This window comes from Diceros bicornis, chromosome 34 (genome assembly GCF_020826845.1).
Source record: "Diceros bicornis minor isolate mBicDic1 chromosome 34, mDicBic1.mat.cur, whole genome shotgun sequence".
NCBI lineage: Eukaryota > Metazoa > Chordata > Mammalia > Perissodactyla > Rhinocerotidae > Diceros > Diceros bicornis.
The window spans coordinates 2,781,600-2,793,946 of record NC_080773.1 but is presented as its reverse complement, the minus strand read 5'-3'; positions in this window follow the sequence as shown (position 1 = coordinate 2,793,946).

The following is a 12,347-nucleotide window of genomic DNA, read 5'->3' as shown; positions in this document are numbered from 1 at the left end:
CGAAGTGTTTCTAAAAGAAGCTAAGTATTTATGTTGGTATCTCAGGAGAGGGATAGCGAAAAGGCAAGGTCACTAACAGGAGGTTTTCTGAGCTCATATTTATATGGTTCAGGCATGAAAAGCCAGCTTTGGAAGCTACTTCAATGATAAATCATCCACACACATGCTCCCATCTCCAAACACTGCATTTTTCATTACATCAGGAAGTTAATAAATATCATCTTTTATTAATGAAGGGCAGCACCTTTGACTCAGAGACTTTTATTATGGAAAAAGACAGTTAAAAAAAAGCTTTGCTTTGGAATCTTTCTGAGATACTGAATCATTTGTGGAAAATAAATAGTAAACCACATAACCCTGGCCTTAGAAAGATAGTAAACAGCAATCCTTGAACAAATTGTTTTTCTTTGCCTTTTCTTTTTGGCCCCTTGGGTTGGATCTCCAGGAAATTGTGACTATGGATGATGTTGTTACCACACAAAATTGGGGTTCTCTGCCCGATGTGCATAAATGAGCCAATTAATTATGGCACCAGCCTTTGAGGGGCGAAATCAGCTTTGTATTCTGCAAGATCGATCTCCAGGGAGACAGGGGGTGTGTGCCCTCAGATCTGTCTCCCCGATTCAGGATTTGGGACAAAATTTAAGAGGTTAGAGAGAACAGGTTGGCACGCAAAAACGCTGGTGGGGCAGGTTTCGATTGGTGGGCTTCAGGTATTTATGGTAAGGTTTTAAACATTTATGATGAGGTTCTAAACATTTATGATGAAATTGGGAAGGAATTTTAACACCAGATTTTCCTGAATGAGGGACCCCTCGCTTCTGATACTAGTCTGGCTTTCAAGTTCTGGTCACGTTCGGGTCCTTGGGTTCTGTAGAAGGAGGCTCTTTGGTTCCGAGATCATTTCAAGTCATGATTTCTTTTCTTGCGCATGCCCTGGCTGTGTGATTTTGCAGTTTTTCTGAAAGACAATCCTTAATCACTTTGTTGATAAGAGATGGGGTCTGTTCAAACTGGCTGTAAATGGGCCCATGGTTACAATGTGTGTTTGGACAGAGCTAAATGGAAGAAAGGGGCAGTGTAAGAAAATATGATGGCAGTGATTTTCAAGGGATCTGAGGAGATGGAGCCTAGGTTTGGGTTTTTCCCAATACAAGATGAGCCTGACCCTCTTGAGCTGCAAACTTCTTGAAGACATGTTTGTATCCCCTGTTTCCAGCACTTAGTTGGCCTAGCACAGAGTTGGTGCTCAGCAATTATTGGTTGACTGAATACATGAATCAATGAGGTATTCCTGGGAAGCCATCCATAAATCAGACTGTCATGAAACTAATCACATTTCCCCACAGGAACAATGCCTTTACGGGAGGTTCGTCCTGATCAAGGACTCAACGTCCAGTAAATCAGAGCTGTGACCAAACTGTCCTAAACACAAATATGCAGTGGCTGCAAATCTCTCTGGTCACTGAGAACAGTACTCTTGTGCCCAGCTCCTATAAAATGGGCATTAGCTACGTTGTTCATCTTGATTACGCAAGAGGACCTGTGTGTGACAGAGTACACAAGCAGCTATTCTGCACTGTGATGCAACTGACATGCCAGCTCCACTATAAAATTAACAAACAGGGAATCATCGTATTGTTGCCCTCAGAGAGGGCAGGAAGGTTGGAGGGGCAGATTTAGATTGAAGGGCTGAAGTATCTTAAAGATGCTTTGCAAGAAAGGTGTTTAAAATTTACATCTGTGCCACACCACCTGCGTCCCAGTCCTCATCCTTCCTTGCTGAACAATCTTACTATTTCCCTGACTGGTCTTGCATTTCATGTCTGCTCCCCTCCAATCCATTTCCACATGGCAGCTGCAGTGATCTCTAAAGAATGCTAATCTGGTCTCACTCATGGCCTGCTTAAAATGCCTCTCCTTTCTGTTAACAGCCTCTATGACCTCCTCCGCCTGGCCTTTGAGGTCCAGCGTAATGTAAGCCCTGCGTGTCTCCCTCTCACCTGGCAGCACTCTCCTCCTTTTGAGACTCCAGCTCTAAACACGTGTCTTTCTTTTATTTCATTCCTCAAACACACATCTGTCAGTCCTTCCTCACTCTTACTACTGCCTAAAACTCTGCTACCTTTTTTCTTGCCAATTCCTAGTCACCTTCAGATTTCTAGCCAAATAAGAGGCCTTTCCCGATTTCTAGGACAAGTCAGGTTGCTCTGTTAGCCGCACACTCAGCACCCTGACCTTCATAGCAAATGGCGTCACTGGGATTAAATAATATATTTTAGGTTTTCTTGTCTAAATCTATCTTTCCTTAGTTACTGTAAGTCTTATGATCATGTCTTCCCGGCTCAACACCATATGTTCAGCAACTAGGATAGTACCTGTCCCAAAATAGGTACTAACAACTGTGCGTGCAATAAACTCACAGAGACCTGACAAAAAAGAAAGATTTAGCTCAATGCAAACTGGATGTGCCTTGGGGCAGCTTTTCACCTGGAAATCCCATTGTCAGACGTGAGGCAGATGGCTTCTGAGCCCATTGCAGTGGTTAACAGAAGGCCTATTCCAACATTCTCAAGCCCACCTGCAAATTAAACCCTTTCAACTCTCAGATCCTTAAAATAGAGAGAAAGGCCTATATGTTGGGTGTATGGATTTAAAGAAAAAGAAGGAATTGGCACCATTCCCCCAGGCCTCACCTTCCACCACCACCACCTTGGCCCCAGGGTTGAAGACTTTTACTTGGGGCTTTAGTTTTTTGCCTTGGGATGGCTGTGGCTCACAGTGGATGAAATAGACTATGCCTTAGATCCTCAGGTTCCCATAATTTGCCTCCTATGAAAAGCCAGAGGAGAAATCTTGACTCTCTCTTGGGATATGTTTCCAAGTGGGAGAGAATTTAAGCTTTATGAATGAAGGACTATTAGCCTTAATCACAATGTGTCCCCAGCACTTAGCATGGTGCCTTTAAATGTGATATAAATTAAAGAAATATTTATTTTTTTGAATTAACTAACTTCAGAGCTCAAGACTGTGTTCAGAACTCACACCTTGTCCAGCAATCTCCTCCGCCCATATGCACACACGTACACTCCTGTACATAGAAGCTGAACCAACTTCTCCATTCCCGCAGTCAAGGGGAAGTGGGGGAGTTTATCCTTCTGACTTGATTTATCCTAAAGCTCATTAGGGAAGAGATGTCTAACTCCATTGGCTCAGCCATTTTGTCATCATTTGGAAGGTAAGATTAAGAAATCCAAACATTCTTTTGGCTGTATTGTGTTGAACTGAGCCAAGTTATCTTTGATTCATGATACATTTTGAATCAAAAGTCCTTGCTATCTAAATACTGATTATATCAATATTACTATTTCCATGTTCATGTCGGAGAGGAGAAAAATATCTACAGAGGAAAATCCCTACACAAAAGGTGACACCTGGTTTGTCTCCTTTCATCTCAATCTCTGGATTTAAATCATCACAAACATAACTTTTAAGGAATGTCACTTATAGTGATAAATAACTTAACACTAATGTTAAGTTTGTGTAACTCTGATTCTTAAAATAGCTAGATCTTTTTCTCAGCAATTAAAGATAATGATAAATTCAAAAAGATGTTTATGGAAGAAAGAGATGGAGCTAAAACCATCTACTCTAATCCCATTTTCTATGACCCAAACCAGAAAGGCGAAATTCAACATAGCAAGTCAATTATTTGCTCTTGGTCGTGACCTTCAGTAAAAACCTCCAAACTACCAGCAAAGGCTGCAGCTGTCACTCAAGAATCAGCCACCTCAGGAGAGAGTTACAGAGGACCACTTGACCTGCTTTAACAGGAGAACAAGTGGGGACAGGATAATTTACTCTGCAAACTTCAGAAGCCTCTAAACACGAAGTAACAAGATCTCTGCAGCCCCTGTGGGTGAAGTCCCAGCCTGGCTCTCAGAACTATGTTGTAAAGATGTCACAAGTGCAGAAGACAGACAGCAGCAGTGGGATTCGGCCTTCAGCACAGACAGGTCTGGGGAGACACAGAAGGAGGGCTTCTTTATCATGGTATCTCTGTGCACGCCAAGGCCCTTATCAGCCTGTTCTGCATTGGGTCTGGCTATGTATTTTAGAGAATTGATTCCCTCACCATCTAGACATAAAATTTAATGTTCAAATAAAATCATGAACTGGGTGAGATAAGGTTATGAGTCTTGTTCACCAACAAATCAGTCTAACTTTAAAGGCTGAATGCTGACAGTTTGGCCTCAGACACTCACTAGGAATGCGCAACTCCCATCCTCTAACCAGTCATTTCTCCAAAGTGTGCACAAATACACATTTCAGGTGACATATTACTTTTCTTATTGTGTGGTTCCTATGCTTTTGGCTGCAGGTAATGGAAATCCAGCCAAAAGCGGCTCATATAAGAGGATTTAATTCCTCACACAAATGGAAGCCCAGAGGTCTTTGGTCCCAGGGCTCAACAATATCCTTGTTGTAGTCAAGAGCTCATGCTCTGGAGCAGGACTGTTTGGATTCCAAAGGCAGCCCTGCCACTTAATCTCTTAACATCTTAGCCTCAGTTTCCCTTTCTGTAAAATGAGGTAATATCTTGGTCCATTCAGGCTGCTGTAATAAAATACTATAGACTGAGTGGCTTATAAATAACAAATTTATTTCTCAGAGTTCTGGAAACTGAGAAGTTTAAGAAACTCAGCAGACTGGGTATCTGGTGAGGGCCTGCTTCCTAGTTCATTTATCATTTAGGCTGAAATCCCCTCTCATTCCACCCAGGACAGAGTTTCTAGTGTCTTACACTTTGGAAAACACTGTCCCTGGTCTGGGAGCTTCCCTGGAAGGCGGTGATCAGGCTTCATCCAGCTCTATATGTCCCTGTGCCTGGCACATAACAGAATAACCATGTCTGGGTAGGATAAACATCGAGGCCATCATACTATACTGAATGGGCTGACGCACACTGGCCAGAGATCATGGGTGCGTCTTACTTTACAAATGCAGTCACCACATTTACCAGAAAATCATATGTGTATGTGTGTGCCACTTAAAATACAACAATTTTTAAAACCTCAAAGCAAGTGAGCATCTTGTTGCTAAATGGCATTGGAAAAGGAAAGCTGAGTAGAGTCCTTTGCGAGCACTCACAGTTTCTGTCTTTGCAATGTAGGGGAGCGAGAAGGCAGGCCTCAGTGCATCCTCAGATGCCACCCTCCACTGCATAATAAACTGCATTCCACACAGATGGAATTCTGCCATTATGACCTGTTGGAGGACCCTTGATAAGTTTTAAATAGAACGTTAAGTTCTTTTATAATTAAGAACAGTCCTTATGTGTATTGTCTCATTAAAGAATATTTTTAAGGACAAAATATCTTGTTTGTGTTTCTGAATCCATGGTCCGGACAGAAAACATTTCAATTTAAAATCTTGTTGAGGGGCTGGCCCAGTGGCTTAGAGGTTAAGTTCGTGTGCCCCAGTTTGGCAGCCCGGGGTTTTCTGGTTTGGATCCTGGGCACAGACCTACGCACCGCTCATCAAACCACGCTGAGGCGGCGTCCCACATAGAGCAACTAGAAGGATGTACAACTATGACATACAACTATCTACTGGGACTTTGGGGAGAAAAAAGGAAAAAAGGAGGAAGATTGGCAATAGATGTTAGCTCAGGGCCAATCTTTCTCAAAAAAGAAAAATGCTGCAGTAAACATCCTTATAAAAAATAAAATAAAATAAAATAAAATAAATAAAATTTTGTTGATAAATGATGGGAGGAAAAAACAAGCAAACAAAAAGCAGAATGAGTCCTACATATTTGAACTTCAAAGCAAGCCCTTACGAGCCCAAGGCAATGGTGGGATTGTTTCTTCCAAAGATGCCCAGTCCAGACCCTGGAGCCGGTCTCTGTGAGTTGAGGTAATCTTTACAAGAGGGTGACTGCTCTGAGCTCTGGTCTGGATTTAACATGGAAACCCAGTAGTTATAAGTTCAAGCTTTGACCACACAGAGCCCAGACTTTTTTTTTTTTTTTTTTTGAGGAAGATTAGCCCTAAGCTAACATCTGTTGCCAATCCTCCTCTTTTTGCTGAAGAAGACTGGCCCTGGACTAACATCCGTGCCCATCTTCCTCTACTTTATATGAGACGCTGCCACAGCATGTCTTTGACAAGCTGTGCAGAGGTCACACCGGGGATCCGCGCCTACGAACCCTGGGCCACTGAAGCAGAGCGCGCAAACTCAACTGCTACACCACCGGGCTGGCCCCGAGCCCAGACTTTTAAAACCAGGCCCCAGATACACACCTTCATTCACTGGGTCTCAGTGTTCTTATCTTTTAAAATGGAGATGACAGCATCTTCCTGGTGAGGAAATGTATGCAAAGGACTTAGCACAGTGCCTGGCACAGAGCCCCTGCTCAGCCAGAGCTGGCTGTTGCTCTGAGAGATTGTTATGGCCGAATAAAGCTGAGGAGTCTCAACAGAGCTCTAGAAGCCGGTCTGCTTACCCCATGAAGACCGTGGGGCTTTCTACAGTGACAGGAGGCTGGAGAGGAAGAAGCTCTCTGATTGGACTTTGGCCCCACTGAAGTGATGAAGAAAAACCTGAAACATCCCTAAAATTAGTTAAGTACAAGAGGAAGATTTCACCACCTGGTCCTGAAAAGTCCTGAAAGACGAGGCTCTGAAGGGCAAGGCAGCCCTGCTCCATGCTTTCCCCTTGAAGGGCAGCCTTGCTTACAAATTATTGCACTCCACTGGAGGTTAATTAATTGTTGCTACTGTGTTGCTGTTTCTGCAAGCCTCTGCTCTTTACTATCAAAAAGGACAATTGGACAGGGGCCGGCCCGGTGGCGCAAGCGGTTAGGTGCGCGCGCTCCGCTGCGGCGGCCCGGGGTTCGCTGGTTCGGATCCCGGGCGCGCACCGAAGTACTGCTTGGTAAGCCATGCTGTGGCGGCGTCCCATATAAAGTGGAGGAAGATGGGCACCGATGTTAGCCCAGGGCCGTCTTCCTCAGCAAAAAAGGAGGAGGATTGGCGGATGTTAGCTCAGGGCTGATCTCCTCACAAAAAAAAAAAAAAAAAAAAGGACAATTGGACAAATTAAGCAAGGGTATGTTATTAAATTAATATTCAGTGCAATTTCCTGAACACCCACTATGTGCCAACGTTCTCTAAGAGATATGAGGAGACTGAGGTACACCAGACTGCCTCTGATCTCAAATGCACTGCCTGGTGGGGAAGATTGGAGTGTAAACAGCCAACTTTCACACCAGGCATGGTGAGATAAGCTCTATAACTCAGGGACTGTGGATGGGGGTACAATTCATATTCTCTGATGGAGGAGGCATCGATTGAGTCAAACCTTAAAAGACAAATAGATTTCAACAGGTAGAGAGAAGAAAGGCATCGCAGGTGGAAAGAACAGCACAGGCAAAAGCCCAGAGATGGTTATGTGGGGAAGAGGGGCACAGAACTACTCTGTGAATTATAGGGAGTTAATCCCAGAAAAGTGGTTGGTTTGCAGATTTCAAAGGATCATGGTAATGGATGATAGAGACTCAGGAGACAACACCTGTATACCTAACTAGAGGCCGTATGTGAAGATGTTCCACCCTGTGCACTCCCCTGGCACAAAGCCTGACCTATTTATGTTGTCTGTGTACCTTGGTCTGTCCCAGGAGGTTGTGGGCTCAAGAGCAGGGACTGTCTGGTCCTTCACCATCTGGGCACAGGACAGGCCATTTAAATAGGGCTATGAGGCCTGGGAGAATGCATTGTCCACCTCCAAACAAATGAAAGCAGCCGCACCTTCACTCCTCCTCCAGAATCATTCGTAGTGGACGTTGGTCTGCTTCAACATTGACTCCAAGCAACTCTAATATCCATCACCACCAACCTCTCTCCTTCCAAGCTGATCAATCTCCTTACTCTTGTCTGGACTATTGCAGTAGCCTCTCACTTACTCTGAGCCCACACCCACCACCACTACCGCCAGGAAACAGAGCATGACACAGCAGCTTACACGCATAAATATATAAGGGAATACAATCCTAGGGAACAAGAACCTGGCACTAGGAAGAAGAAAACAGGAAATGAGGGTTAGCCAATGTAAGTCACCAATGTGGGCAATGCAAATTCAATTCTACTAGGACCATCTGAGGAGCCCTTTAGAATATACCGCAAATCATTCCAGCCAAAGGACAGAGGAAGCATTTACCTGCTGTCTTCAGCCTCCCATTGGTCAAGGGCTGCCCCATGGGGCTGTTACCTCCCTCACACTTCAGGGCACACTTGTAGGTGCTCTAGGTGGTTCTTACAGACACCTCATAGTATCAGAGAAGCACTGGGGGAAAGAGAATAAGATATACATGGCACAGGCAAGGCAAAGTGCTGGCTGTTACACCTGTGAAAGACTAGTTGCTGCAGCAACACCTGGAGTAAAAAGTAGGCTGGGAGGATGCAAGGTCAAGTAGTGTCCAATATACCTGCTAACTAGTCTCCTTACCCCTGGAGGGGAGGATGGCTATTCCTCTACCCTTCATCCTTCTGGCTGGTCTAAGAATTAAATTGACATGAGACAGAAAAACAGGAGAAAATCAAACAAAGTTTAATAACTTGTATACATGGGAGAAACCCAGGAAAACTGAGTAACTGGCCAAAATGATGGAAGCGATCACCTTAAATACCATCTTCAGCTAAAGGAGGTTGTTGGGGGTAGTGGTTTGGGATTTCAAAGGGGAGGAAGGCAATTTACATGGAGATGGAAATGCAAATATTTGATAAACAAGTGTTTGCAGGGCCATCTATAGACAATGGGACCCGAGAGACAGAACTTTGATAAAAATGGGCTTGCTAGTGCCTTTCCGTCTATCACACCTAGTTTACTTTACACTGTAGTTATATTATGGTATTAGCTCCTTCCTGGAACAGGCCCTTCTATCTTCAATTCTTTAGGCAATTAAGGAGAAAGTCAAAGTTTCTTTCAAAGTCTTTTGTCCTTAAAAATAATCAAGGCAAAGGGACACATTTTGGGGTGGCCAGTTCTGTCCCCCACACCCCCAGACCAGTCAATCTGGCACGAAAGGCCCCTGCCTCATGAGGCTGCGTCCATCTCAGTGGGCACTAGTCCTATGCCTCCTCCCCAGATTCCAGCCAAAGGGGATGTCCCCAAAGACATCTCTTTGCTTTGGTCAAAGCTGTTCTTATTGCTTGAGTGTTCTTCTCCTCTCTACCTAAAATATTCTAGCCAGACTTCAATTTATTTCAAATAATACCCCCACTGTGAAGCCTTCCCCTATGGGGACAAAAACAGTCACATGTTCTTGACTCCATCAGTATTTTTGATGTTGATGATAACCAAACAGAGGTAGGGATTTGGTTTCATTCCCAATTTTAATAGCACTTAGAGAGACCCTAGATTTTCAGTGAATATCTCTGGTTCTCTGACATCAACTGGATGTCCAACAATTCAATTCAATTCTGACACTATCTACGTAGAGTTAGCTTCAGATCCCACAAGTTAAAAGGCTCAGTCCCACAAGACTTCCCCCACTTCAGATGCCAGTAACAGTCCCAAGCCACACATACTTCTGACTGACTGGCTATAAATAGGGGGTTCCCATGACCCCTTCTTCCGGTTCAATAATTTCCTAGAATGACTCACCTAACTCAGAAAAACACTTTACCTACATGTACTGGTTTATTATAAAGGATACAACCCTGGAACAGCCAAAGGGAAAACATGAATAGGGTAAGGTACAGGGAGGGTAGGAGGTGGGCAGAGCTTCCATACTCTCTCCAGAAGTGTCACCCTCTCAGCACCTCAAAGTGTTCACCAATCTGAAAGCTCTCCAAACTTCATCCTTTAGAGATTTTTAAGGAGATTTCATTACTTGGGCATGATCACTTAAATCATTGGCTACTGGAGGTTGAACTCAATCTCCAGCCCCTCTCTTCTCCCAGGAAGGGGTGGCGCTGAGAGTTCTAACCCTCTAATCAAAGCTCGGTCTTTCTGGAGACCAGCCCTACTCTAAAGCTATCTAGGGATTGTCCGACCTAGGTGTCAGACCTAGGTGACTCAGGTCTGGTTGGAAGAGGCTTATTATGAATAAGGAAAGATGCTCCTATCACTCAGGAAATTTCAAGAGTAGTGTTACCATACCAAAAATGGGGTTCTCCTACCCAATGTGCATAAACAAGCCAATTAATTATGGCATCAGCTTTTGGGAAAAGAATTCAGTTTATTCTGCGAGATCGATCTGTGGGGAGACAGGGGTGTGTGCCCTCAGATCTCTCTCTCTGATTCCGAATTGGGGCAAAATTTAAGAGGTTAGGGAGAACAGGTTGGCATGCAGAAACACTGGCAGGACGGGTTTTGATTGGTGGGCTTCAAGCATTTATATTAAGGTTCTGAACATTTATGATGAAGTTCTAAACATTTATGATGAGGTGGGATCACTGGATCTTCCTGAATGACGGACCCCTAGCTTCTGATAAGAGTCCAACCTTTACGTTCTGGTCACGTCCTGGAACTTTGGTTCCATGAAGAGGAGAATCTTGGGTTCCATGGTCATTTCAGGTCAAGATTTCTTCTTCTGCACATGCTCTGGCTATGTGACTTTCCACATTTTCTGAAACACAATTTCCTAATTATGCTGTTGATAAGAGATGGGATCTGTTTGAACTGGTCCTGGGGGGCCCATGGTTATAGTAGGAGCTCTGTGCCAGGAACCAGGGACAAAGATCAAATATATATCTCCTATTATACCACAAATACCTACCAAGTAAATGAACAAGAGGAAGGAGGGAAGGAAGGAAGGAATTATTTCCACCAATAATGCTGCCTCTATCAGCTAGGCTGTTTTAGATCTCTGATAAAAAGAAAACCACAGGCCCAAAATGGCATCACTCATGCTAAAGCCCATGATACCAAACCTAGATTTATTACCTGATCTAACTGCAGTTTCAGCCTCTCCCAGAAATGTCACCCTAATCACGAGTCTGGAATTTTTCTAGTGGAACACCAGTAAGGTAATCTGTCACTTGGGCTCTCTCCAACCCCCAGAAGCAGAAGAGGCAATCTGCATGATAAAGACCCTGGCATTGTTCCTTTCCCTGAAGAGGAGATGGCTAGGCCTAAAAATAATCCTTTCTTTTCTTTTGCTATTAGTTCCCTTGCCCCACCCTTCTTCCGTTTGTACAATCCCTCAGAGCAACTTCTAGTTGCTAGATGGGATGCTGTCAATTCAGGAATCATTTAATAAAGCTAATTAGATCTTCAAATTTACTCAGTTGAATTTTGTTAACCATCTCCCAGACTAAAAATGTTTGGCCAGCACTAGCTTAGAAGCTCCCTCCAAAAATGCCTTTTCATCAGCTGAGTGAGTATTGTGACTCTCAAATAAACCCGGACAAAAACAGACCTAACTGCGTGTTCCAGCCCACAGACCAATTGTGACTGCTCCCGGGCTCAGAGCTGGCAGGAAAAAAAGGGACTTGCGGTTGGATTGGCTTGGACTGAGCAGCTAGAGCAGTTTGGGACTGGATACGCGTTGGCTGCTCCAGCCCTCTCTTGCCTCCGAAATGCAAACTAGCCCCAGGTGGAGATGTGGTTGGCAGAGCTGGGGGTAATCCAGCTCATTACTGGGGAGCATCACTAGGCCTCCTCCATATAACCTCTTCCATAGGCCCCTTAATCTAGATATGGAAGCAATGATGGTTTAGAGGAATGGACTTGTTCCTGTACACCTACAAAAAAGTCAGGAGAATAAACAAAATGCTCTGTCTGTGTGTTCAACATCTTCCAATTTCTTAATCAATTAAAGTTAGAATCACCTTTATTCCACCACCGTTCATCTTTTCCAGAGTGGGGGCAGTTTCACAGTTTGCACTTCTGTATGTGGCAGCAATTAAACATCATCTGGAAGCCAAAATGAATAGCACTGCAGAATTGTAATGTAAACAAACCCAGCGCAAATTCCTAATGATGTCATTTCTCCTAGGGGCTATAGGCATTGCAAGAATCCAAGAGGCGGAGGGAATTATTTTAGTCACACAGCAGCTGTCCAGTCAAGTTATTCTCAAACTACTTTTGTGCCAAGACACCTCTGATGGATGATGTTCATGCATCATGATGCAATTTGGGCCATGGGCAGCAGTATAGGCAAGATAGAGTGGGAGCTATGTACAATTTGTAACACTATCTCTACCCTTTCTCTCCTACTTCTGGAAGTGAATCAGAATACATATGGATGAAAATAGTGTTGCTATAGGGAACAACTCAAATCTGCTTTCATTTACACAAGAAATAAATCATTTACAAACACTAGTACTTTATTACTAATA